Below are 27,638 nucleotides of genomic sequence, written 5' to 3' on the forward strand. Positions count from 1 at the left end.
TACCTCCATGTGGCTGCCAGGGCTCTTTTGCTAAAACTCAGATTTGATTATGTCTCTCTCAAACTTTAAAAAAAGGTCACTCCTTGCACTTTCATGGCTGTAGATGGCTTGTAGAATCAAGTTTGAAGTCTTTGTCTTGACATACAAGGTCCTTCTTTATACCTTTCCCCACAATAAACAGTCATACTACTCTACTTCCTCTCAGCAATCAATATGCATTCACTTCCAGGTCATTTACCTTGATTCTTATTGTTTCTTTTTACCAGGAAGACAGTCTCCTCCTTCTCTATCTGGAAAATGCTTATACATCCTTTAATGATTCTCTTTGAAAGTCACTTCTCCAAGCAGAATGACTTTCCTTCTAGGCGTTTGTGGATACCCTGATTATGGCCTTATAACATTGTGTTCTACTTATTTTTTTCTTTATATATTTCTTCCATGAGACTTTGAGTTCCCAGAGAAAAGAAAGCATGCCTTATTCACCTCTGTGTCCCCTGTTCCTAGTACAGTGCTATGTAGGAGTCATCAATAAGTGCTTACCAATTAAATGGATAGATAAATGAATAATTCGCTGCTTGCAGAATCTATGGAATTAATTCCAAGAGGACTGGTTGAATGGATTTTTACTTATGCCCATGTTACAGTTGCTCTGACAAAAATGTGGTCCAGTAAATTTGGTTAGTAGCAAATTTTTATTTGAATTCAGATCTGAGGGCTTCATTGGCCCTATGTCTTGTTTTTGTTTATGCTGACATGTCTCGTTAGTATTACACAGATGCTAAAATCTTTCCTAAAACCCCAGTGGTTCTTACCAAGTCATGCACATCATTCTGCAGGGCTCACACTAAGTAAGAAAAATTAACTTTTAAGCCAGCTTCTAGCACTGAAAGGCAGATGATCCTGGGAAAGGTTTTAAAACATGGATTGTTGACCCGCCTACATGGAGGAATCAGATATTTGGAGGTAACAGAAGAGATGATTTATGGCATGACTTCAGTGAGAACATAGTGCTTGAAACTTCCACTTGACCACATGCACACGCAGTAAGACACAGGAACCATTAATCTGTCTTCACACCTCTTTCTCACCCAGAATGAAATTGTTTTGCCTAGCAAAAGAGGTGGCTCAGCCAAGGGGAGACACATTGGATTATGTTTCCTGAAGAATCTATGCTGTTATAGTGAAAAGACAGCAATAACTTGCCAAGGATTCCAGGGGAGATCCTAAGACCCCTCTGGTCCCGCCATTCTGCTACTTTTAGTCATAGAAGTAGTGTGATGAAATTTAATATGGGCTGGAGGGGCTTAGGTTACTCATATGTGTAGTAGTAGGGTTTTTTTTCCCTCTAAATTGGGAAATCTGCAATTTTTACACTGTCACAGAACAAATGGATCCATGACTGATGTTATACAACTTATGTAGCTGATTTCACATAATTTTCACAGTTGGTTCACATTTATGACAGTTAAAAGGTTTTTCTCCTACTCTGAGATTTATGAGGTGGGATGGACTTTGCCCACCCACGATCCCCAACGCTGTTTATGTTCCCTAAGACCATTTCCTCTACTTCATCCATTTTACAGAGGAGGAAACTGAGACTGCCAGTCGTTCAGTGACTTTGTCCAAGGTCACATAGCTGGCATGTAGCACAGTAAGAGCCAAAGCCTGGTTCCACAAGTCCACAAATCCATGTTTATTTGGATGGTAGGATTCTGTATGAAAAGTGATATGATGCCTCATTTTCCTTTTTTTTCCAAAAGAAATGGGGATGCCTCCATTGCTTACCACCCACTTTGTCATTATCGCCTGTTGTCCATTTTGCATTGGAGCTGCCCATACAGTAGGAGGAGAGAATTGGGGGAAGTTCATTGTCTGCAGACTGGTGGTAACTCCCTTATGTCCATTCTCCAACCATCAGTCCATTGGTAGTCTGGATCTCACCTGAGCTAAGATCAAAATGTGTTTGATTTATCATCTAAAAAAAATTTTTTAAGTTTTTTAAAAAAAGTTTTTAAAAAACTACAAATTGTCTCAACTTCTGACTGGTACTAACCACCTCTCACTGATGACAGTGAGTTCTTAACTCTTGTTTTACAGCATGGCTTCCTCAAAAGATCTCATGCCAAGGTGTTTTAAGTCACGTTCTCTAGAAGTCAAACCCAAGATGGTGATTCTTGAGCAACAGATTTACTGAGGGACTTGCTCACAGATGAAACCTGTAAGATCATGAGGGAGGCAAGCAAGGCAAAGATTGTAAATAGGATTCAGTTGTCTTGCCTCAGCCTGATCCCACGGGAGGCCTCAGAGTATGATGAACAGCTTGTTCCATCTTGAGGGAAACAGGCTGGGTTTTCATATGAATTTATCAGTCAGTTTTGGGTTGTGGGTCCTCCCAGGAAGGGGCGGTGCAGAGCTTCGTAGGCATCTCTGAACTGTGCTGTCCACCTGGCCACTGGCAAATCTCTGAAGCAGGGAAGGATGCAGCTGTGAGCTGTTAGCAACCAATTTGTACAGCAGCTGGGGGATGGGTGCAGCAGGAAAGGGATCTGGGCAGGGCACCAAGAGCATTTTTGAAACATGGCTGTTATTTCAAGGCCCTAAAGAAGAAAATAATTATAACTGCCCATAACAACGCAAAATGAGACATCAGCTTCATTCACAACAGAACATAGTTCATAGTTTTGCTTGTTCTGTGATGGCATCTAAGTCACAGTCAAGACACTAAAAACAAAGAAAAACTATAAACACCACCAATGGAGAAATATCTTAGAACCTTGTCTCACTGAGAAAACACCTTAGTGTCTCATAGAATCTTGACATCTGGATAAAAACAGAAGATCTACTGTGGAATGCTCCCCTGGCTCCCCCCTGCTCTGTGATTCCTTTTGGCATTGATCACAGTGTCCCTGCTTTTGACTGAAATTCTGGACAACAGCAACTTGGGACTCAGGGCCTGTGCAAAGAAGGCAATTATTTTGGAACTACTGGTTAAATGGAAGAATCTGCTCAAATCTCTTTCCCCTGAATGGCATTATATGCAAGGTAGCTTTGGTTCCTTGTCAAAACATGACATAAAAGACAGTCTTCCGCCACGGGAAGAAGAGATGAAGAGAAAGAATAAGATGAAGAGAACCTAAGGCTGAGCATTTATGATATGTTGAAAACTGTGTTAGTCATCTTGTTGCCATGGATTCATTTCACTTTCAAATAACTATTTAAAAATTAAAATTGTAGAGATGAGCTGTATTTAAGATGAAAAATATTCAAGAATGTTTCAATATATTTGTTATCTATTTGAATATTTATTTATTAAGGTGAGCAATAATATTCAAGCAATATATACTGACATTCAACTATATCAATACATACCAGTCCTCAGATCAAGCAACAGTTTTATAGTGTTTTTCTTACCTTCCTTTTTTTTTTTTTTTTGGATATATACGGAATTTTTAGTAATATGTATAGAGCAGGGAATAATACTGTTTGCTCAACAGTTTTGTCAGGACAACTATAATGGGTAATATTACCAAAGTGATACAGTTTGACTCTGTTACATTTATGTGCCAAAAATGTAGTTCCTGTTTTTTCCATTACTAAAAAACCCCTAACTTTATCCTGAATCCCCATTCCTGCTGCTGATAAGGGAGGAGATAGGGATGAGGAAGACATACCACACCAGTGAAAGGTTATTCAGTACCTTTTGGCCTAAGGCCATATTCAGCAAATATGAGTTCCAACTGCCCACTGGGGCTGTTTTCCCCTCTCAAGTGCTCTCTCTCTTACAGCTTCTCACAGTCTACACATGACACTAGGGTCCGGATATCAATAACTTTGTTCTAGGAAAAGGTGAAGGCTTCTTCAATAATGAGGCATCCTCAAAATACCAAATAAAATTCAATTACATTCTTCTTGTCTATTCAGTTGATATATATAAAAAGTGTTCCTTAGGAGAGTGGAAAAGCAAATAGAAAGGCCTCATAATTCAGTTAGTGTGGCTTTTCTTTGACCCAATTCTCTTACATGTTGGATGAATTTCTTTTGCAAATTGAATAATTTTCACAAGTCAATTACATACATTCCCTCAGCCCATCTGAGTGTAATGAAATAGCTTAATAGAATAAAACAATAACCGCAAGATGATGATGTTGGCCATTATTAAGTATAACAATAGGAATTAATTATGACAGCAGAAGGGATAATTGATGATTTGGAAAATGGATTCTAAAGCTCTTTTCTATTGTGACTTCAGAGATATTTCAAGAGCTACATGACTTTCTGAACGCTTTGAACAGGATTATTAATAACATGTTTTTTTCTTAATTCTTTACATTTGGTCAGTCGATTACAAAACACTGTCATGTACAGAATCTTGTTTCTAATTTAACCAACACTTAGATAGAGCTTGCTATGTGCCAGGCCCCATTCTGAGCACTTCACACACATTAATTTACATGATCTCCCACACCGATTCAATTCTGCTCCATGGTTTTGGTTGCTCTCATACAAACTTCTAAAATGAAGTTTAGAGAGAATGGAGGGCTCACTCGCAGTCCCCCAGATATGAAGTGGTAGAATGTGGATTTGGATCCAGAGTGCTTTCCAAATCCCTGCTCTTCACCATGACACTATTCTACCAACATCTCTGTTTAAACCACCCTGCAGAGGGGGAAGGTTTGGTCCCATTTTCCTGAGGATAAAACATTCCCTGAAATGGAAATGAAGTTATTTGCCACAAATCCAGAGATAGTAAATGTGAGGGCTGGAATCCAAACTCTTGCCTCTACTGCCCAAATCAGTACACATCTTGATGTGCCTTTTGAAGCAAATTTCTTTTACTCAAAGTGTTATATACTATTTCTAGAACTGTAGAACACTGAAGGGAAAAAAAATAACACTGTATTTCCCTCTGGGAAAAAAATTGGGCAGAAAATGTGGAGGGCCAATGGAGACATAAGTAGTTCTTTTAAATTAGAAACACTGTTAATTTAGGAACATAGACTCTGAATGTTTGAGCTACAGGGGACCAAACTGTCCCCTAGGTATTCTTATATTGACCGTGAAGAAGTCCCTGGGGGAATTTATAATAACGCAAGTTGTCAGGCTCCAACCCAGGAATTCTCAGCCAGGAAATCTGATGTCAGGCTCAGGGATCTGAATTTTAACAGACATGCCCAGGTGATTAATGCTCATCTTTCAATTGAAGGATGCAGATTCAGGAGAGTGAACTGACCTGCTCAGATTTACTGAGATGCTAGAAAAATCAAGACTTTAAGGTCAATGTGAACTAAGTGTACTTTGGTTTGTTCATAAGATGACATATTTTATTATGAAATTCAAAGATTAATTTATTCTCATAAAAATTGCAAACTCACTGATACAATTTCTTGAGTGAGTTAAAATTTTCTTATAAATGGGGCTAAGAATTAGTAAAATTACTGAATTTTACTAAATATTACTGAGGTTTTGCAACTTAATGAATGTAAGTTCCAGCACTTACTCTCCCCTCAAGCTTAGTTTGATTAATTACATGAACTCTAATGCATGAAATCAAATATTACTATAAAGAGAAGAACTGGCTACCTAGGGATCTAGAGAGAGATAGATCATAGCCAAATCACTGGCATTAGCCCATATACTAAAGAATATCAGCAGAAGAATGGAGTCTGCATGGGATATAAAAAATTGGAGATATAGAAATATATAGAGAATTGGAGATATAGAAAAGGTGGAACTATCCAGAACTGTGTGGTTAACAGAAAACGCTGACTCTCTCCATTTAAAGTTGTGCTGTGGACCCCTCCTGGTATGTCTGCCCAGTCTACAGCCTCATTCTCTGATCCCTCCAACAATGGTTGGTTCTGAAAGCCATATTTGTGGAAAATACTTTGTTCCCCAGACCAAAGTTGATTGGAGGAGTGGGCACTTGGCATAGAACTGGGGCAATCAACCCTCCTGCACTGTTGGTGGGAATGTAAACTGGTACAGCCCCTCTGGAAAACAGTGTGGAGGTTCCTCAGGAAACTAACAATAGAACTCCCTTATGACCCAGCAATAGCACTGCTAGGAATTTACCCAAGGGATACAGAAATGCTGAGGCATAGGAGCACATGTACCCCAATGTTCATAGCAGCACTCTCCACAATAGCTAAAACATGGAAAGAGCCTAAGTGTCCATCAACAGACGAATGGATCAAGAAGATGTGGTTTATCTATACCATGGAATACTACATGGCAATGAGAAACAATGAAATCTGGCCATGTGTAGCAACATGGATGGACCTTGAGGGTGTTATGCTGAGCGAAATAAGTCAGGCAGAGAAGGACAAATACCATATGTTTGCACATATAGGAGGATTAGGAGGAACTTGACGGAGGACCAAGGGGGAGAAGAAGGGCGGAAATGGTGGGGGAAAGGGAGAGAGGCAAACCATGAGAGACTCTTGAATGCTGACAAAAACTGAGGACTGATGGATGTGGGGGGGAGGGGGGATGGGCATGAAGGAGGGCACTTTGGGGATGAGCACTGAGTGTTATGTAGAAACTAATTTGACAATAAACTATTTGTAAAAAAAAAAAAATAAAAAATAAAGTTACATCTCAAAAAAAAAAAAAAAAGAACTGGGGCAATCAGATTCTCCATCACAGAAACTTGTAATTGAGTTTCAAAGCTCTCATTAGTCTCTTCTAGTTACTTCATATGTAAACTCAGGAGTTTCAAGCCCAAGTGGAGGAAGAGGTACCTTAAAGAGAAAGCCTGGAGAACATGAGATGCATCCTCTGCAGTTTGGGGGCCTCAGACACTAGTCTCTGAGTCACACCTGAGAAATATAAAGCACATTAGCTTAGCTGAAGAGGCAAATGGTAGCAGAATTAAGAGATGTGGCTTGAGAAGTAACAACCCTCCTAGAATTCTTGGTGGAAAAGGTTGCACACGTGTTAACCAGGCGACAATGGACTGTGGACAAGTGAGAGCCAGTATGGGGTTGTCTTATATTCAGTCCAAAAGGGCTGCCTTGAGGTATGAATAGAAAGTGAAAATAGATCACTGGAAGCTGTATCAGTTTCCTAGGGCTTGCCGTAAGAAAGTATTACAAACTGGATGGCTTAAAACAACAGAAAGTTATTCTCTCACAGTTATGGAAGCCAGAAGTCTGAAATCAAGGTGTCAGCAGGATCATGCTTCCTCTGAAGCCTGTATGGAAAGATCCTTCTTTGCCTCTTCTATAAATCTACTCTCTGCCTCCATTGTCATGCAGTCATTTTCCTTGTGTGTCTCTGTGTCCAAAGTTCTCTCTTCTTATAAGGATGCCATTATTGTTGGATTAAGAGTCCACCAAACTCCAATATGACCTCATGTTAACTCACCTAATTACATCTGCACAACTCTGTTTCCAGATAGGGTGACATTGTGAGGTTAGGGATACCGTTTACCATTTTGGGGGAGAAACACAATTGAACCCACAGATACCTAGGTGCTGAGGAAGGATTCTTAAGGAACAGGCAGAAGAGAGGGACTTGTGTATATATCTTTTGTTAAAGGAACTGAGTGCAGAAGAACTACTTCTTCTCTCCCTAACTCCACTTCCTGTGAAGTGGGACTCTGTTACCCCATCAATAAAAGCAACAAGCAGGCACCAAACAATGCTGCACTGCCATTCCAGGAAGAATATTCCTCCCTCTTCCTCCTCCAACACTGAAGGGTCAAACCTGCTACTAGAAGGAGAGCAACTCAAGGAGAGGAACAGGAGAAAAATTGACCCAATATGCCTATGGCTTCAGGCTTAAAAGCCTGTAGTTGAGTGGAGGTTGAGGGTGGGAAGGCTTAGAGTATTGGTTAGTATATGGCATTGGACATCTTCATTACTGAACTGAGACTGTGATTTTCCACTTGAACTGACTGTGGGAGTTTTATTTATTATGTAGGCATTCCCAGGGAAGTTGTTTGGCCTTTTTGAGTCTTCATCCAGGGACAAGGGAATAACCAAACAGACCCATGAAATTCACACCTAAAGTGAGAAAGACAAAAATAGAGGTAGCTGATGCTTACAACCCACGAGCCATGGTTGCTTAGCATAATAGTTCCACGTGGTTCTCATGTAAGTGAATAACTTTACATTCTGGCCTATATTTCAGCCTCCCATGGACTTGATCAATGTTCATCTGTGCTGCATTAACTTTGACACATTGGCAAAAAATCTTTTTATTTTGTTTGGTTTGTTTTTGGTCTGCACAACTAAGGAAAAGTCGATAAATAGTGACTCATCTAATGTATCAGGATCCATATGTAGGGGACCTGTCAATAGATTTTGCCCTTCTGTCTGGCAGTTTGCCTCTTCAAGTCCCAGCACTAAGTAGGTATATATTCATTCCTTTGATCATTTCCTCCAGCATGCATTGAACACCTGCTTTGTGCTATGTCCCATTTCAAGCTTCTGAAATATGGTGGAGAGCGGAACAGACATTGCCCCTGCCCTCATGGATGGAATATTCTAGTGAAGGGAGAAAACTGACAAATAAAGATAGCCAGACAGAGAACATATCAGGCAATCATATAGGAGCAATATATTAAAACAAAAGAATTAGGATTTTGGAGTCAATGTCCTTTATCAAGTGAAGCAGATTAAAATGCTGTATGTGAAGTTGAAAATACTCAAAGACAAAAAAATAAAAAACACCAAACTTACCGAGTACAATATTTCCCACATAGAATTAGATGTTCTTATTTTCTGAGCACCGTTTTTAGAAAGAAATGCTTGATTTTTAACATCTTCTTGGATTTCTGAAATGCAAACCATATGCCCAGATGAAGATGAAGCCTGACTTCTGAATATTGGTTAATATCATGTTCTTTCTCTGGTTTCTCATTCTTATTCTGGTTTTAAAAGTAATAGATGTAGGTTGGAGAGAATCTGAAGAAACAGAAAAGTAAAATAGAGGAAATAAAAATCATCTCGGGGCGCCTGGGTGGCTTAGTCGGTTAAGCGTCCGACTTTCGCTTAGGTCATGATCTCGCGGTTCGTGGGTTCGAGCCCCGCGTCGGGCTCTGTGCTGACTGCCAGCTCAGAGCCTGGAGCCTGTTTCAGAGTCTGTCACTCCCTCTCTCTCTGACCCTCCCCTGCTCACGCTGTCTCTCTCTCTCTCCTAGAAATAAATAAAACATTAAAAAAATAAAATAAAAATCATCTCTAATTCCACCTTACTTTATTTCTTGATTTCTGGTGTTTCCAAATTCATACCCTCCTTCAGGGACAACGAAGCAAAAATTGAAAATGGTTAGAAACAAAGTTAGTAGAGGCTGTGAATAAGAAGAATTTTTACTGATACAGTGTAGGAGGTATAGGCACTAGAGCATTCTCGGTGCTTCTGGACTTTGGATGTTTTATGTTGTGCTCTGTGTGAAAACACCTTGATGTGTTCTTTTGGTTTCTTAATTGTCACATTCTAATAGAACTGGAAGAATCACTGAATCTAAGTGTTTTTTATTCCCAAACATCAGCACAAATCACTGATTTGATTTGGATTTTAAAGGTCTAAACCATCCTGTGGACTTCAAAAGCAAAGAGAGTGGGGAGGAGGATGTCAAACCATAATTACTACTATTCAGGACAGAGAGGATATGAGGAAGTCAAAAATTCAAGCCAGCAGTTTGAAAACACCAGTTCGTAGATCAGGAATCTGCGGCTGAAGCCTAAAAGGGCTGGCTGAGTTATAGGCTGGCTCAACCAGGCGAAGAATGACAACTACTCAGCTTCTGATGGCTAATGACATGCTTCATGCTAGTTAGTAACTTCTAACTTAAGTACTTTATTTTAATATTTTTATCCTTAGAAACAGTAACCTTTCCCAGTTCATCTTGTAAATCTTTGGATGACCAAAGTCAAGTCTGACTCAGATGTAATAATGATTTATGGAAAGTTTTATGCAGACTTGCTATTATATATTTTCTAGAAATTTGGAGCAGTAGAGTTAATTATCAATATGTAATGAACGCATATTCTAAACATGGAAAAATGATTTCCCGTGTCTACATTTTTTTCCTCAATATTCACACATGCAGGTACACACACACGCACACACACACACACATTCCTTTACTTCTCCTTTTTCTTTCCTTTTTTCTAGAAAAAAAAACATTTAAAAGCTGGAAAAAAATGTTGGTGCTTTGGGATCTATTTTCCATTTGGAATAGCTCAGCAAGTTACCTACTATACCCAATGGACCCTTGGAGTGCTTTTATGAAATTCCAGACTTAAAACAAGATCTTACTACAAAGAAAGTCCCAAAAGGTCTGAGTGGATGTTAGAAGCCTGATGACAGAGTTGAGAATCTGATATTAAAATAGTCCAGAATCAAAGCAATCAAAGCTGTTAATGAGACTAAAGATAATAATGCAACATATGGGAATTAGACAAAAATGATTTTTAAAGGAAGTACCAGTCTTATTGTATTGAATTAGTCTTCTTATAACTGCAGCTGCTCTTATTAGGTGTGAAATAAAATATTTTTTAAAGAGCTCTTGATATTCCTTATCTTCTGAACAGTTTAATGAAAATTGCAAAGACTACACAGACTCTTACATGAGGTCAGCTGTATCTCTCTCTGCTTCCTTCCCCTCTCCATTCTTGGCCAGTCCAGGACATTATTAGGATATTTTATTCGATTTTCTTTCTTTCCAGGCAATGCATTATGTACCTATCCAGTGATGTTTGGTAATCAATTCTTGATCTCTCCTGGAGGTCAGTCAATGACACCATCTAAATTGTCATCTCATTTCTTTCCTTAAAGAGAATCCATCTATTTCTTGAGCACAGAGAGGTTTCAGACGCAGGTAAGATACTAAACCACTCATGAACAAGATGACATTTTTTCTCATCAACACTGTCAGACTTTGCTTTTATGGGAAGATGGACTTAGTTATTAAAGGTGTCTCTTTCATTTAAAGTTCCAGTTAATATGCTATAAACTCGACTCATCTCGACTTCATTGTGAGTCTTCTTCATATCTCTTAGTTACTTTTGTTTTGGGAGTGGAGGATACAAATGGAGGAGGAAGGATGGTGGGGACTCAGGTATGGAAAAAGGAGACTTAAAGTCAGAATTCTGAGGCTCAAGTCTGGGAAAGCTGTAAATTTTTTTGAAGTTTATTTTTTGAGAGACAGAGAAAGTGCACATGCGTGAGCACGAGTGGAAGAGGGGCAGAGAGAGGGGGAGAGAGAGTATCCCAAGTAGGCTCCCTGCTGTCAGCATAGAACCCGACGTGGAGCTCCAACCCATCAATGTGAGATCATGACCTGAGCTGAAATCAAGAGTCTGATGCCCAGCCTGTAATTTACAGTTCAGCTGTAAGTTGTTGTATACTACTGATACACAGGAGGAGATATAAATATGTTGGAAATATCCCCAGGCAGATTAATAAAATAGAGGTAATATCTTAAAAGTTAATAAGATAAGAGTAAAAGCATAGTGGAACAACCTTGCAAATATGGCTCAGTGATTGAGGGGATCCTTTAAAAGTTAAGTTTGAAATACTAACATACTTACCATTAGTGCTCACAGTCAAAGTGTCTTTTTGCACGAGCACAGTTGGTTATGTAAAGTTGTATTTCCCCTGCAGATCCTGAATCTTTCAGAGCCAGATGTGAGCGTTATTCAGAAGGTTTGGCAAAAACTTCCAACAGCCATTGCATCTTTCTGAATGCTTGTGCTTCCAATCAGCTGGGGACCATTTTTAGGTTTTCAAATTAATAATTTGAAAAAGATGCAATGACTATACCGAATGACTTTATCTTGTCTGCAGAAATGATTCAAAACAGCAGTTGCCGCACACAAGTTGGTCTCATTAAGTGAGATTTTGATGCAAGAGCACAGGTACTGGTGTCAGTGCTGCTGTTGGGTAACTACTTAACTGTGGAAATAATGGCAGAGCAGAAGGTGTGAGAACGCATTAACACTGATCGTTATTCTGCTGGGGGTTTAGCATCTCCACTCGATTTTCCCTTTCTTTTCCATTTGGAGCAATGTACTGCACTTAAGCAAAATTCCTCAGGGGTTGCAAGAAATGTAATTGCATTTTTTAAGTGAGGAATTTGCTTTAAAGAACATTCTAAGGTATTTATGAAGATCTTTTTAGAGATCCTTATTTTACTCTGTTAGTTTCATCTCTTTGTTAAAATATCCTGATGCATGGTTTGATATGCAAATAACTCTACTAAAAGGCAGCAAACCAACAGAACAACCACACCCCCACAAAAGAAACAAAATCTTGTAAATTATCTAGGAAGAAATAAATTTCTTTGATGAGCCTTTTTTGGTTTTAGTTAAAGGTAGAACAGTGTCTCAACCAAGTCACATTGTGTTAGACACCAGGCCAATAATTTTATGCTCTGAGGAAGCACACAGCAAGGCATACCCATAGGGGTCATGGGAAGAATATTTGCAGGTCTCAGGCCCAGGAGGAATTCCCAATTCTTCATGCACATTTCAAAACAGCTAGAAGCTCTAAATTTCTAGTGTCCTGAGTGACGACTAACTCCACAGACATAATCCTTGTCCTGCTTGAGTAGATATCAATGGGGAAAGCCATTCTTGTTTTCATTTTGAGTCCATGTAGCCTATATCCTGCCTCTGTCTCTGTGACCTGATCTTTGAATGCTGGAATGCAAAGGCAGCGACAACAGACCTTGATGGGACAGTATCCCCACCTAAAAAAAAAGAGCAGAGGGAGGGGAGTCTCAAGAAACATTTCCTTGATAGAAACTGTCTCATGAAGTGTTGACCAATGCTGGATGTGGTCTTCACCCTTTTTTTAGTGTTTTTTTTTTTTTAAATTGTAATAAAATATTCATGACATAACAGTTACCATTTTAACCATTTTTAAGTGTAGAGTTTGGTGGCATTAAGTATATTCACACTGTTGTAGAAGCACCACCGCCGTCCATCTCCAAAACATTTTTGTCATCCTCCCCAAGTGAAACCTCATACCCATTAAACTATAACTCCTCAGTGTCCCCAGCCCAGGCAATCACACTTCCACTTTCTGTTCCTAGGATACTTGACTCATCTTGACAGTGATGCCAACCCTTAAGTATTCCTTGACTTCGGGAACTTTCTGTTGTTTATTTTAAAAACTCATCAGAGAAAACACACAGCAGCTGGGGAAGGTAGAAACCTCGGGGGATCCATTTGAAAGAATGATTATGCCAATAATAAAGCTTGTAAAAGGAGCTATCATCCCCGAATGAGGCAGGCTCTCACCCAGGCTGTGCCAAATGTAAGGCAACATTTCTGCTTTGAAATGGCCAGCGATAGCACATTTATGCTGCAAATGGGGGAGGAATTCAATCACCTGGGCCCAGGAAAGCCAGCACATAGAAATGGATGTCTCTCAGATCTGGCACTTGGTTATTATTGAGAGAGGGAGCATTCATTCCAGAATCATTGTGACTCAAGTACTGTGGGGCCAATTGGCTCATTTGTCTCGGTTTATCTAATTACCAGACCAAGGTGAAGATTTGGAATGGTTTAAAACCCACAAATGAAGCCTTCATGGGCCTTGAACTGGATTTGGTCCCAGTTCTGGGAATGAGATGCAATGGTTTTCCCCCTTCCTGCCCAATGCGCCCACCTCCATGAGAAGAACAAAATCAAGATTAACAGCCAATCCAGAAAAGTCTGTTGTTAAGAAAAACGCTCTTCTCTTAGTGGCAGAAAAAAGGGCCATTTTACCTGAATTATCTCAACAAGTATTTCAACTCGCCATTTTCCTGTCCCTGTGTGGATACAACCTAAAGTTGAATTATGCCTCTGGTCCCAGAGATGTCATTCTGGAAAGTCTTGCTTATAATATATATATTTTAAAATTTTAACAAGTGTGCAGAGTTTACACAAGGAGGAGAAATAAGCACATGGGGACATGGATTTCCTGCAAAGAAAAAAGAAAACAAACCAACCCTAAGAACAATTAGTCTATCAGTCCCACTTAATCATCCAGCAAACCATTTGTAGAGGCTCTTCAGGGGGACTTTTATGGACTCAGAGGGCATGGGTTCCCAGATGCATGCCAACGAAAGACAGGACATCAGTTTCTGTTCCCATGTGCAGTACAGAGAACCTTCTGTTAGGGTTCTAGGGAGATTTCTTTTAGGACATGAGAACAGCTGAAGAGATGATTTCTTTTTACATATGGATATTACTAAGCACTCAGGGGCCATTAAAGGAAAAAATACATCATAAAAATGAAAGACTTCGGTAGGTTGTTTGATGTCACATATTAAATCATCGTCACAGCAGAATAAATTTCTTTATTAGATTGACTGGGAATGGGACGATAGATTGATATGTTTTGCTCTAAGGAAGGAGTCACTCAGGTCACAGGAATGTCGCCAGGGAGGGCAGAGTCTTTGGGGGTCTGCAGTAGAAGGCATTGCTAGAAGTGGAGACGGGGAGGTAAAAAGGATGATGGAATGTTGTGGGGTCTCAAAGAGAAGCTATGCCCTCCCCCTCTCCTCCAACCCTAGGGCTGTGTGACTTTGGCAATTCTCTCGAAGATGATAATTGGACTGATCCAGCAGGACTAATTCCATAAGGCCACGTGAAATGGATATGCCCGGAGAACTTCCATACAGGAAAGTGATTAATTAGAGGCAGAGCTGGGATGCTGGGGAGGCTGTCACTCTGAGGCCTGGTAACCCAGTTTCTCCAGCTCCAAGGTGTTCACAAGTAGTGATGAGAGAGCCTGTTTCCTTAGGAAAGACGTGGGGGAGGAGTGCTTCTCTCATTTTGCTCTGTATTGATGCTCCATGAAGAGAGGGGTTGATGCGTGTAAGCCTTGTTTCATTATGTTGGTTTGGGACCAGCCAATTGGAACAGAGGCTTCTACTGAGAGAGAACATGCCCAGGCCATGTGTGGCTGCCTTCTGGCTTGTTTCATAGTCTCCAACAGTAGGCCATGGCTAAAGGACCTAAGGTTTTACCTTCCTGACAACCTGTGCCACATGAGTGATAGCATCCGATGTGGGAAATGGTTTGATTGGGCCATTCACCACTGAATGTGTGCTTGGAAGCCTTAATACTTATTGGGCCCTTGCTTTAGGCCATTTACGTATCATATAAAAGCTGGATTGCCATTTGGCATGTGTATAAAGAAGAGAAAGTACAGTGTGTGGGTTAAAAGCATAGACTTGAGGAGCACCTGATCGGCTCAGTTGCTTAAGTGAGATCAGGTCATGATCTCATGGTTCGTGGGTTCAAGCCCTGTGTTGGGATCTGTGCTGACAGCTCAGAGCCTGGAGCCTGCTTTGGAGTCTGTGTCTCCTCGCTCTCTGCCCCTCCCCTACCTACCTGTGGTCTGTCTCTGTCTCTCTCTCTCTCCCTCTCAAAAATAAATAAACATTAAAAAAAAATGAACTGGTATCTACTGATGGGCCTCAGACTGACCCCAGAGTTCATAATTTTAAAAAGCATAGACTTCAGTATTTGGTTCAGTCCATGCCTCGACCACTCACTCAGGGTATGATTTTGGGCAGATTACTAAATGTCTCTGTGTCTCAGACTCCTCATCTACAAAATGGGAATATAATTACACATGTGTCAGGAGATTGTTGTCAGATAATATATGTAAAGCCCTTGGTACAGTGCTTGGCCTGGGACCCTGTAGGGTGAATATTCTTATTACCATCATTTTATGAAGAAGGAAATTGAAGCTCTGAGGAGACAGACAATTTTGCCGAAGGGGCTACCACATTAAATGTTATTATCCCCTTATGAATAGAATGCCTGGCCTTCAAAATTAAGTGTGTTGGAATGGAAACACTGAGGGCAACATCGTAACTCTTCTCTGACACTGATGCAAACACCTACAAACAGCAGGAAATGATCCTCAGGGTCCCCTCCTCTTTTGCTTTTCCACAAGGAGCCATTGTGGAAACTGAGTCCAGGCCTCCTTGCTCACAGGATGGGACACAGGGAAGAGAAGAGAATATGGGGAATTTCAAGACACAGGCCTGATACTCAAGAATAACGGAGCTCACGGGCGCCTCAGTGGCTCAGTCAGTTAAGTGTCCGACTTCAGCTCAGGTCATGATCTCATGGTCTGGTCCATGGGTTTGAGCTCCACATTGGGCTCTGTGATGCCAGCTCGGAGCCTGGAGCCTACGTCAGATTCTGTGTCTCCCTCTCTCTCTCTGCCCCTTCCCTGCTCACACTCTGTGTGTGTGTGTCTCTCTCAAAAAGAAACATTAAAAATTTTTAAAAAAAAAATAACAGAGTTCATTAGAGCCTCTTTTATATGATGGCTTATTTATTCAGTAAGAAATATTTATCTTGGAGAATAAATGATTTAGACAGACATCAAATGCATCCGGTAATAGATCATGCCTCATCCCTGTTAGAACTTCAATCAACTGGTTACTTTCTATATTCAAACAAGGTGAATGATTTTCATAATTTTCTTATCGAATTGACCTTTTATTTTCTTATATAACTGAATCAACCAATTGTTTCAACATCTTGAATAACAAGCCAATGGTCGAATCTCCACATATCCTTTGTATTGACTGTCATGACACAAGTCCAATTAAGAAACGGTCGCTTAGATTGGACTTATTCACTGAATTAGATATGCCCTCCCTCACCTCCCATCCCTCACCCCCGCATTGAGTTGACCATTTCTTTCACTAGACCTACTAAATCAGCAGTGAATACAATCCTTTCCCCTCCACATCCTCCATAGCCACAGATAACCAGCATTTCGACATCTCAGGTGTTCTAGCAAAATAGGAAAATTGAATTCCTTTCTTGACTTTCTATTTCAAGATAGTGTTGGGAAATTAATGAGATATGTAAGGCAAATTAAATACATTCACTTCCTTAAATATGTTTCCAATATTAACTTCAAATAGATATTTGTGTAACGATTTAACAGTGGCACCCAATGCTATCTGTTCTATTGATTTTCGGCTGCCACAGATGCAATGAAGTACAAAGCGTTACGTACACTTGCAGCTTATTTTTGTGGGCCATTGAAGAGAGAATCCTAGATAGAGCTATTTAATCTTGGGATTGGAAAAGATCTAAAAGGTGATACTGATGAGATATGAGTGTTTAAATCCTTTTGGTTTTCTGAACAGGAGACCTATAAAGCATTTCATTTCTATATAAACCCTGATAGAACAAACATCTCCCAAAGCTTAGCACAGTGAATAGGAAAATATGTCCTTATTAATTATAAACGCCATGCAAAGGAATCTTTGATATATGATACTAGCCATCCATATATAATAAGGCACCATTTTTTAAATGGTATGAGGTACTGAACACTGCCACTGATTTCTTCACTGTAGTATGTTTACATTTTATATTCTAGAAATAAGAGTCAGAGAAGTTGTCCTTTCTCTGAGTTGTATTCACTGGCAATACTCTCCTCATCGAAACAGCAGCTTGCCAAGAAGTTGTCAGAAAACATAAACTTTCACCCCTCATCTCGAACACACTCCTTCAGACCAGTCTCCAAGCTGCTCCTGAGAGAGCTCTGCCATGCGCCCGGGGCCTCCCTGTCCCCCATGCTACTCACACGCCAATTTCCGCATCACTACAAAGTATTTTCTCATGTTCACATTTAGTGAGCAGCTCTAAGTGGAAATTAAACAACAACAGAAAATGGGGTCCGTAGTTTGTGGCTCAATCTTTTTCCTGTGAGATGTTTAAACATTTCCCCCCCAAACATTAAAGGCTTAAAAAAAAATACAGTCTCAAGTACTTATCCAACGAGTATTTCATGGGGTCAAAATCTATCTTTCCTGCCCACCCCACCTCCCACCCCTTTCCTTCCCCTGCCCTGGCTCTTGCTTCAAGAAGATGTTTTTTCTTTTCTTTTTAAAACATTTTTTAAAATGTTTTATTTATTTCTGAGAGAGAGAGAGAGGCAGCGTGAGTAGGGAAGGGTCAGAGAGAGGGGGAAACACAGAATCCAAAGCAGGCTCCAGGCTCTGAGCTAGCCACCAGCACAGAGCATGATATGGGGCTTGAACCCACAAACCATGAGATTATGACCTGAGCCGAAGTCAGATGCTTAACCAACTGATCCACCCAGGCCCCCCTGCTTTTTCTTTTCTATGTTCCACCCTCATCAGGTTACCAACTTCCAGACTCGTTATTTATTCTTGTTTTACAATGAGCCACTATCAGTAAGGCCTTTCTCAGAATCCATTCAAATACCAAGATTTTAAGGAAAATTGAGATTTCCCTAATATTACATTAGTATATATTTTCATGATAAGAATTCCAAAGCCAAAAATAGAAAGAAAATAAAAATCATTTATCTTATACCCCAGAGATAACAGCTGCTCATATTTGGTGTGTATCATTCTGCTTTCCAATCTATATTCTGAGCATTTTAATGTATTTTCATGTTTTACAAAATTGGAGTTATACTACACATATTATATAAAAAGATTTTCTTAAAACCTGACACAGTTTTCGACCACAAAGACTCTAAACCTTTACTATGTGGAAGAATCACCTGGAGAGGATGCTCAATCGCCTGTTCTCAGTTCTCCTGCAGAGACCCTGAACCAATAGGTCTGGAATTGTATCCAGGAATCTATGATTTTAATACTGATTTATGATTATGTAGCTGATTTTGATAGTGTTCTTTCTCAAACCATACTTTAAAAAATATGGCTCTACCATGTAATTTTCATGGCTACATGGTATTCCATTGTGTAGATGTATACATAGGCCCTAATTTCTGTTATATTAAAAATTCTCAGAGTGCCTGGGTGGTTCAGTCAGTTGACCATCTGACTTGGGCTCAGGTCATGATCTCATGGTTTGTGAGTTCGAGCCCCACATCGGGCTCTGTGCTGACAGCTCAGAGCTTGGAGCCTGCTTCAGATTCCATGTCTCCCTTGCTCTCTGCCCCTCCTCCACTCATGTTCTCTCTCTTTCTCTCAAAAATAAATAAACATGAAAAAAATTCTCATTTTACGTGTTGCATAGTCAAGTAGAATGAAGTAGAGTGATGTAAGGGAAAGGAGGCTCTGAGGTCCCAAAAATCTGACACTGAGTTTTTTAAGTTTATTTATTTTGAAAGAGGGAGGGAGGGAGAGAGAGACACACACACAGAGTGAGAGAGAGAGAAGCCCAATACGGGGCTCAAACCCACGAACCATGAGATTGTGACCTGAGCCAAAATCAAGAATCAGACGCTCATCCAACTGAGCCCCACAGGTGCCACAAAAACTGACACTTACTATATATGTTGGTTTAACATACTCATTGTGTCATTTTATTCAAACTACCCCCCTGGATAAATCCCAGAGTGAGTAGGTTCTCTCAGAAGTAATTTTTTTGGGTGAATTCAATTGGAGAAAATTACTTTTGGAAACTTTTACAGAAATTAAAACTTGTTATAAAATCCAAGTGTAACCCAAATATATTTATACCAGAAATCTCAAGAAAATAGCATTGTTCTAAGCCCTTCTGACCTCTTTTCTGTACCCTAGTTTCTAATTTATGACTGAGTCTTTGTACCTTTAACTGTAATTCCCCTTTGTATTTCTCCTTATGTATATGCCATTCTTAATACCTTCCCAGAACTTCCTTATTCTTGACATCTCACTGTCTCATAAACTCCCCACAATTCCTCTCTACCCTATCTGAGTACCTCTGTGGGTAGATGCCATCTATAACTTTTCAAGGGATATTAAAAAACCTGACAACATGGTAAATGGGTGCTTTAGCTACTGCCTGTTTGGGATAAGGGAGGATGAGATAACACCAGGAGGACCAGGAATCTGGTTTTCATGGTGGGTTAAGCAGCTGACCTTTTGCTAACTTTGGAGGCCACCCATATTTAAAGTCCCGAGCAACAGAACTCTTGAGAACATTGCCTTCTGAGGGGACTTAACTGACTGGCTTAACCTCTGCCCCGAGTGGAGTTCATTGTTTACATCTGTCTGTTATCACAAGCCTCGTGGAGACAGACGCCATAGGATTAAGGAGGAGCAATACCAGCTGGCAAGGCTAATGGGGACAGCAGGTATCTGGGAGCACTGTTTACAGATGATCACATTGCTAGGTTTAATCTCTGTTTGAAGCTCTCCAGTTTTAAACAAATGAATTTAAGGAGGGAAAACTGTTTATCTTCTTTTAATGTGTACAAATTATTCATCAAACATAAATATGCTAGCCAAAGAAAAGACTGGAGAATATCCATAAGTTCTGCAATGATGATGATGATGATGATGATGATGATGATGATGATAGGAAGTTCCAAAGGTTTGAGATATTTAGCCAGTTCATATGCAAGGTTCCAACTACCTCAAGAAGAGGCTCAGATAATCTTAGAATATTAGCCCTATAAGTGACACTCAGTTTCAAACACCTCTGCTTTCCTAATGATGAAAGCTCATGTGTGTGAGCCTTTCCTACACGACTCCACCATCTCCAGCCCATTTGTGCGAGCATATTGGGCCATTTGTCCTGATGCCAGAGGTGGGAAAGACAGAGTCAGCAGTCCCAGGCATTTTGCATGTGACAGCATATCCCTGAGAGGTGGTTATATATTAGAATGGTCAAGAACCTGGCCAGGGTAAGACAGATGAGGCATAACCAGAACTTGAACCCAGATCTTATCTAACGCCAAGATCTCTTGTTTTTCCATTTCCTTCTTCTGATTCTTTCCTCTCTGTCAAGACATAGTGGGAAAGTAACGCTTTGTAACTGCCCACTACACATTTGATCTTCTCTTTGTAACAACACCCTGGGTTATGTTTGGGAATTACCTTTTCTTACTAAACACGTGTTGATGGGACTATTGATTAAGATGATTTGCCTTTTCTAGGCCAATTAGTTACTTCCTTCCCAAAATTCAAATTACTTTGTAAGTAAACCATTAAAAAGAATAGGACACAACTCGTCCCCATTCATTCCAGCTGTTGCCATCCAGACCTTCTGGAGTTGGGTTCTTATACTTTCCCAGCGAGGCTCTACGTCCTTCCTGACAATTCTTGAATTCCCTGACATCCTTCCAGTAAATACCACCTCTGCTTTTGTCAGTCTGAGTCAGTTTCTATTGCTTGCAAACCAGGAGTATAAACTGAAACTTAGCTGAAACTCCAAATATGTTAGAGTAGTATGTTTTCAAAACTCGCCTGCTCTTGGGATTCATCTAGATACAGTTATAAAAAATATATATAGATTCTTGGGTTCTACCTTAGGCCCATCAAATCAGCATTTCCAGGAATGAAGCACAAGAAAACTATTTTTTACTAAGCTTCTCAAATGATCTTTTTTTCGTAGAAAAATAAATTTAATTTTTGACACTTTTCTCCCTGATTCCTACATTCTTGCCCATCCCCTGTGTGGGTTCCCTTCCCTGTGTTGTACCTCAGGCTACTTTCTTACTTTCCTCACTCACTGTATTTTTGAGAGCTATTTATATCGAGGTGCTGCATGGAATTTTATGATTTGTATATATTTCATTTTATTTATTCATTCCTCTATTGATAGGAATTTAGCTGTTTCCATATTCCTTTTTTTTTCTAGTATAAACAATGGACACATAATGGACACCCTCCTTGGGGACTCCTACGAGAGTATTTCAATTATATATATCTATATCTATATCTATATCTATATCTATATCTATATCTATATCTATATCTATGTACACCGAGGGTGGAGATGCTGGATTATACATATATACACACTTTAAATTATTTCAGACTGCTTTCTAGTAAAATGTGCAATTTACTATAGGAGCATGAAGTTTACTGTTTCTTCCCCAGCTCTGATGGTGCTTCATATTATCCAATGTTATTTTTTATTTTCCCAATCTAGTAGATATTAATGAGACCTCATTATTCTAATATGACTTTATTTGTTTATTGAGTATTTCCTTATATGCTTACTTGTCTTCTAGGCTTACCTGTTATGCCTACTTACATTGTTTGCAGCTTTCTTTTAGATTTTCTTTTATAGCAGACTGTATTTTCCAAAAATGGCCATAGTGATATTTTCCATTCCATGTTCATTTCCAGAGATGAAGAGTCTTATTCCCCTTCCTTTAATCCAGGTAGGACTTTGTAGCTACCTCAATTAATAGAATGTAGTAAAAGGTTACTGCATTACTTTTGAGGTTAGGTCATAAGAAACAATAAAGCTTCTCTCTGTTTCTCTCTCTCCTGTCTTTTTTTCTCATATTCTTTTTTCTCTTCTTGCCCTTGAAACCCACCGTATTGTAAGGAAGCCAGACCACATGACAAAATAGAGTTAGATGTTTTTGCCTACATCTCCAGCTAAGAATTCAGCTGCTTGCCATCATTTATTGTGACACATGTGATTGAAAGAGCCTTTAGGATAAGGGTCAGCAAACATTTTCTTGAAGAGCCAAATAGTAAATATTTAAGCCATTCTTAGTTTGTGAGATGGGGGAAAAAAGGGGGGGATTTGGCCTATGGAGCTATGGATTACCCTCCTTACATGGTTCCTGTACCCAGCCTTCAAAATGCCGTAGCTAAAAGTGAGTGTAGCAGAGGTAAGCTGTCCCCAGTCAGCCCTGCCCAAGCTGCAAATCCCTGAACAAAACAAATGCATTATTTGAAGCCAATAAATTTGGGGGTAATTTGTTTTGCAGCCATGGTAACTGGATAACCCTGTGTTTTTGTTGATTTTAAAGAGTTCTTTATTGGCTGTAGATTTTAATCATTTGTGAGTTTTACATATTGTTAATGTCTTCAGTTTGTTAATTTTATCTATGATGTTCTCCTTAAAGCAGAAATCTTGATTTTTAGGTTATCAAAATATCAATTACTAGCTATATTAATATTGGGAATATTATTTTAGTTTTTTGATTATTAAATTTACTTATTTAAGAAACCCTTTTCCACCTTTTCTTGTGTTGTTCATGCTTATTTTTTTTCTTAAATAGTTTATTGTCAAGTTGGTTGTCATAAAACACCCAGGGCTCATCCCAACAAGTGCCCTCCTCCATGCGTTCATACCTATTTTGGTATCAGGATTGTTCTAACCTTGAAAAAATTCATTGGATACATTTTTTTCCTCTAGAATGTCTTTGCCTTTTCTGTTCCTTGAAAATTTGAGAAGCCTCTTCAATAAAAAATGCTTTGGGAAGGGTTGTAAGGGGTAGGGAGATCATTACTATTTCAGTCTTTGTGAATGGTATCAGTTTGTTCAACTTTTCTGTTTCTTTAAGGTCAATGTTAGCATTTTGTTTTTCTTGAAAATTTACATTTGCATCAGGGTTGTAAAATTTATTGTATAGTTGTTTATAATAATATGCTTATAAGATTTTTAAAAATCTCTGTTTTACTTGAGGTTGTCTAATTTTCACTCCATATTTTGTCATTTGGGCTTTTCCCTTTTCTCATCATCAGTTTTACTGTAAGTTTTTTTAAATTTTTTTTTTAACGTTTATTGTTGAGAGACAGAGAGAGACAAAGCATGAGCAGGGGAGGGGCAGAGAGAGAGGGAGACAGAATCCGAAGCAGCCTCCAGGCTCTGAGCTAGCTGTCAGCACAGAGCCCGATGAGGGGCTCGAACCCAGAGACTGTGAGATCATGACCTGAACCAAAGTCGGACACTTAACCGACTGAGCCACCCAGGCGCCCCAGTTTTACTGTAAGTTTTGGTAAACACATTGGTGTGTTCAAAGACTCAGCATTTATTTTTAATCATTTAAGTTTTTTCAGTCAGCTAATTTCATTGATTCTACCATTATCTTTACTTCCCATTCTGCTTATTCAGTGGCTTGTTCTCCAGCTTTCTTTAATTGAACAATTAGCTAGTTTATTTTCATTTCCTTTTGGTTTATGACAAATGTATTCAGATTTATAACTTCCCCTTTAAGTATCACTTTACCTGATTCCCACAAATATTAATATATAGTGACTTCATTTATTTTAATTCTAAGTATTTTATACTTCTCCTTATAAATGAATTTACATATAGATGCCTCACTGGCCAGTGTTTACAGGCAATATCATTCTGCATCTCCACAGGGCACAACTTATATTTTTACGGGCAAAAATCAGAGAGCCAACTTGGCCTGACCCAATTATGCCTTCCCTTGCTTGGCCTGAAAATCCTCTGAGGTCAGTAACTGCAGGTAATTGTAGGGCTTATCGCATTTGCTTTTTGTCTCTTGGATATCATTGTCCTTCATTGCCTGACTTCCAGGGTCTTGAAAACTATTGGTTTTACATATTTTGTCTGCTTTGTTGTTGTTATTACTGGTGTGTGTATGTGTGCGTGTGTGTGTGTGTGTGTGCACGCGCGCATGTAAATATGGGGGTGTTTGTTTTAGGCAAGAGGTTAACCTGGTTCCTGTATTCCACTTTACTCAGAAGTGAAAGGCTGCTTCTTTCGTTCTGAATACTGTATCGTGTTCCCTTGTGTGAATATCCCATAGGCTGGCCATCCTCTCTCCCAGTGATGGACATTTGGGCTTGCATCCAAGTACCACTGCTGTTAGAAGTGTTGCTATAGATATTCTTATATGTGCCTCACGGTATATATGTGAGCGTTTTTCTTGAGCTATAGACCCCATAGATCCCATAGATGTGGAACCCTGGTTTTGGGTAGGGAAGTTAAGAGCTGGCCTGTGAGTATGCTGTAGGAAACCTCTTCTGTTTTCCTCTGGAGAAGCTTCTCTAGCCAGGGCCACATCCCACAGGGAGGGCTTTTTATTAACCATCTGGCTGAGAAACTAACTGTCCTGGTAGTGGAGGTATTTTCCATCCGCCCAGCCTGGAGGAGGCTTGTCCCTCCTCTCTGGCCTCACAGGGAATGTCAGGAGCCGCCTCCGATGTCAGTGGGATTGCTTTCCCCTTGCTGAGACAGGATGGGGATGGCTCGTAAAGCAACTTTACCACACACAGAGCCTTCAGTCTTGCCTTGCCCTGAGTTCTTCTTCTAGCTCTTCCAGACGTGAAGGGCTAGGCCGGGCCAGGAATCTTTGGGATCAGACATTTGGCATCAGATTTTAAGTCTGGCACCCCAGGTTGAAATCTGACACATGGGCAATAGACTAACCTTGTATGGGTTCACTATTTCTAAATGTTAGAGAACAAATAATAACAACAATCATTTAATTTTGGCTTTCATCTTCCTGTTCATATCTTTCTTGTTTACTTAAGCACGTAGCCTGCTGACAGCTGGCAAGCTCACAGACAGAAAATGAAGACAGACTAGCTCTGATTACCCTAGGGTTACCTCCTTAATGAAGTCCTATAAGGAATTCCTAGCTGTCCCAAGCTGGCCTTTGCTGGAAAGCAGTTAGAAAGCCTTCACATGAGTGAATGCTCAGCATCTACTTTGCTCTTCCCCACCAAATCCCAATTTGCCCCTTTCTCCAATCATTTGAAGTACAGATAAGGGATGACAAGCCTGAGCAGTCATCAGACTTTTTCCCATCTGTAGAATGGGTATACTAATTATTCCTGTCTCACAGTAATTTTTCAAAGGATTAAATGAGAAGCTATCTCTTACAAGCACTTAGTAGAGGGGTGGGATGTATTAAGCACACAGTAAAGATCAGCTCAGTGGTTCTCAGCTGAGGTTGGTGTTACTCCTAGAGGCATTTGGCAATATTTAAAGACATTTTAAGTTGTTATACCTTGGGGAGGTGGTGCTGCTGGCATCTGATGGCTAGAGTTCAGGTATGCTACTAAACATCCTACAATGCATAGGGCAATACTCTCTCTAAAATAAACACAAAACAAAACAAAAAACTATCCTGCACAAATATTAATAGTGCTAAGATTGAGAAACCCTAGGCTAGCTTTGAGTATATTATTATTCCTGTGGACATAGTACCTCTTTAGTCTGGATTACCTTTATGGAGACATAGAACACTAGAAATGGAAGTGATGTGAGAAGTTATCAAATCCTATCATCAGGTGAGTATGTTACCCAAACAACTGGATGCTTATGAAAGTGCGATCAGCTGGTATATCTGTTGATCATAATTTCCTTATTACCCTATCATATGTACTTAGCTTATGATCTATGAAAGAAGAGTCTAGAACACCATCCATACATTAGCTCCCTTTATTCCTCTCATCTTAGAAGATAAACTGGTGAGTCCTGAGGTTTCACCTTTTTTTTAAATGAATAGTGTTTATATAATTTTTCACTTAGAAAAGCAATGCTATACAAACTTCTTACTTAAAGAATTGCAACTTACCATTCTTCTGAACTCTGCGGAGTCTAATTTCATTCAAAGTTAGATCAGATTCTATAATAAGCTCAGCTTGGTGAGGCTGCCAACCCCTTCAGAGCTTTTAATCAAGTCAATTCATATTTACTGAACACCATTTATTGACCCAAACCATGCTGGGTATTGCAGAGATAGTAATGGATATAGTGAATGCATGGCCCCAGGCTAGTGGGGAAGATGGACTGTACAACTAATTATCAGTGTGGTAAGTGTTATGAGAAGGGACAGATAATATGGAGATTTAATGGAGTCCTAGAGGTGCAGGAATACTTGCTGAGGAAATGAATTTAAGCTTGTCACATGAAGGACATGCCAGGTAAGAGCCTATGGAGACTGGAGTTGAGGAAAGGCAATTTAAGGACTTATTATTAGGGGCTGCACTTGTTCTAAGCGTTCTCAGTTTAGAGTTTGCCCCAGGGTTGTACAGCTTACAGCACATAAGAGGAAACTCAGTCGTACCCATGTCAGACTCTGCCCAACCATAGATAACATTTTCCATTATATTATTAGCTCCTCCTTGAAAAGTGGAATTTTACAACCCAGCAAAATAAGAACCAATTATGCACCCTTCTCCTGCCTTTCAAAGCCCTCAAATGTTAAATGTCTTAGATCTTCCTTCTAATGGGTTTCTTGTTTTGCTTATTTTGTTCAGCATAAATCAGTGCTAACACAATCTTATTTTTAATAGCTCTCTTTGAGAGTCTGTTGATATGCCAGTTGTTATGAATTGTCCTAAATGCCCTCCCTCATGTGCAAGACCCATCTGTCAAGATCTACAAAATGATATTTCTTGCTTCTGGGAGACATCTATGTGGAGCTGCCAAGGAGAACTCTGCTAAAGCCGCATGCTAATACACCAATGCCCTACAATCTCACATTTCAGAATTTTCAGAAAAACAGATCCTGTATATCCATAATTAGTAATGAAAACCAGTTCCTCCAAGTCTGACCTAGAGATGAGCTTTGCCATGAGTGCAGGGTTGCCAAAATTAACAAATAAAAATATATGACGAATTATTATTTGTATAAATATGGTCTATATGTGGAACATGTATACACTAAAAACACTATTATTTATCTGAAAATCTTTACTTGGGAACCATTATGAACTGTTAGAAAAGTCTTCATTCATATTCACCTTTGGGTCATTTTTGCAGTGATGCCTATCCTAAAACCGCTCTATTTCAAATTGGTCACTCTCAGTTTCTTTCTTGTCTTTGTTCCTTCTATAATACATCAGATTATTTATGTATTTTGTTTACTGTCTTCTCTAGAATGTAAGCTCCTTGAAAGGCTTGAATTTTGTTCTATTTTCTTTTCTACAATATAAGCACTCACAGCAGACCTTGACATATGGTTGTGCTTAGTAATTACGTAGATGTTGAATTCATTCATTCATT

The sequence above is a fragment of the Hyaena hyaena genome, unplaced genomic scaffold (genome assembly GCF_003009895.1).
Source record: "Hyaena hyaena isolate Hyena2069 unplaced genomic scaffold, ASM300989v1 scaffold_40, whole genome shotgun sequence".
NCBI classification, from domain to species: Eukaryota; Metazoa; Chordata; class Mammalia; order Carnivora; family Hyaenidae; genus Hyaena; species Hyaena hyaena.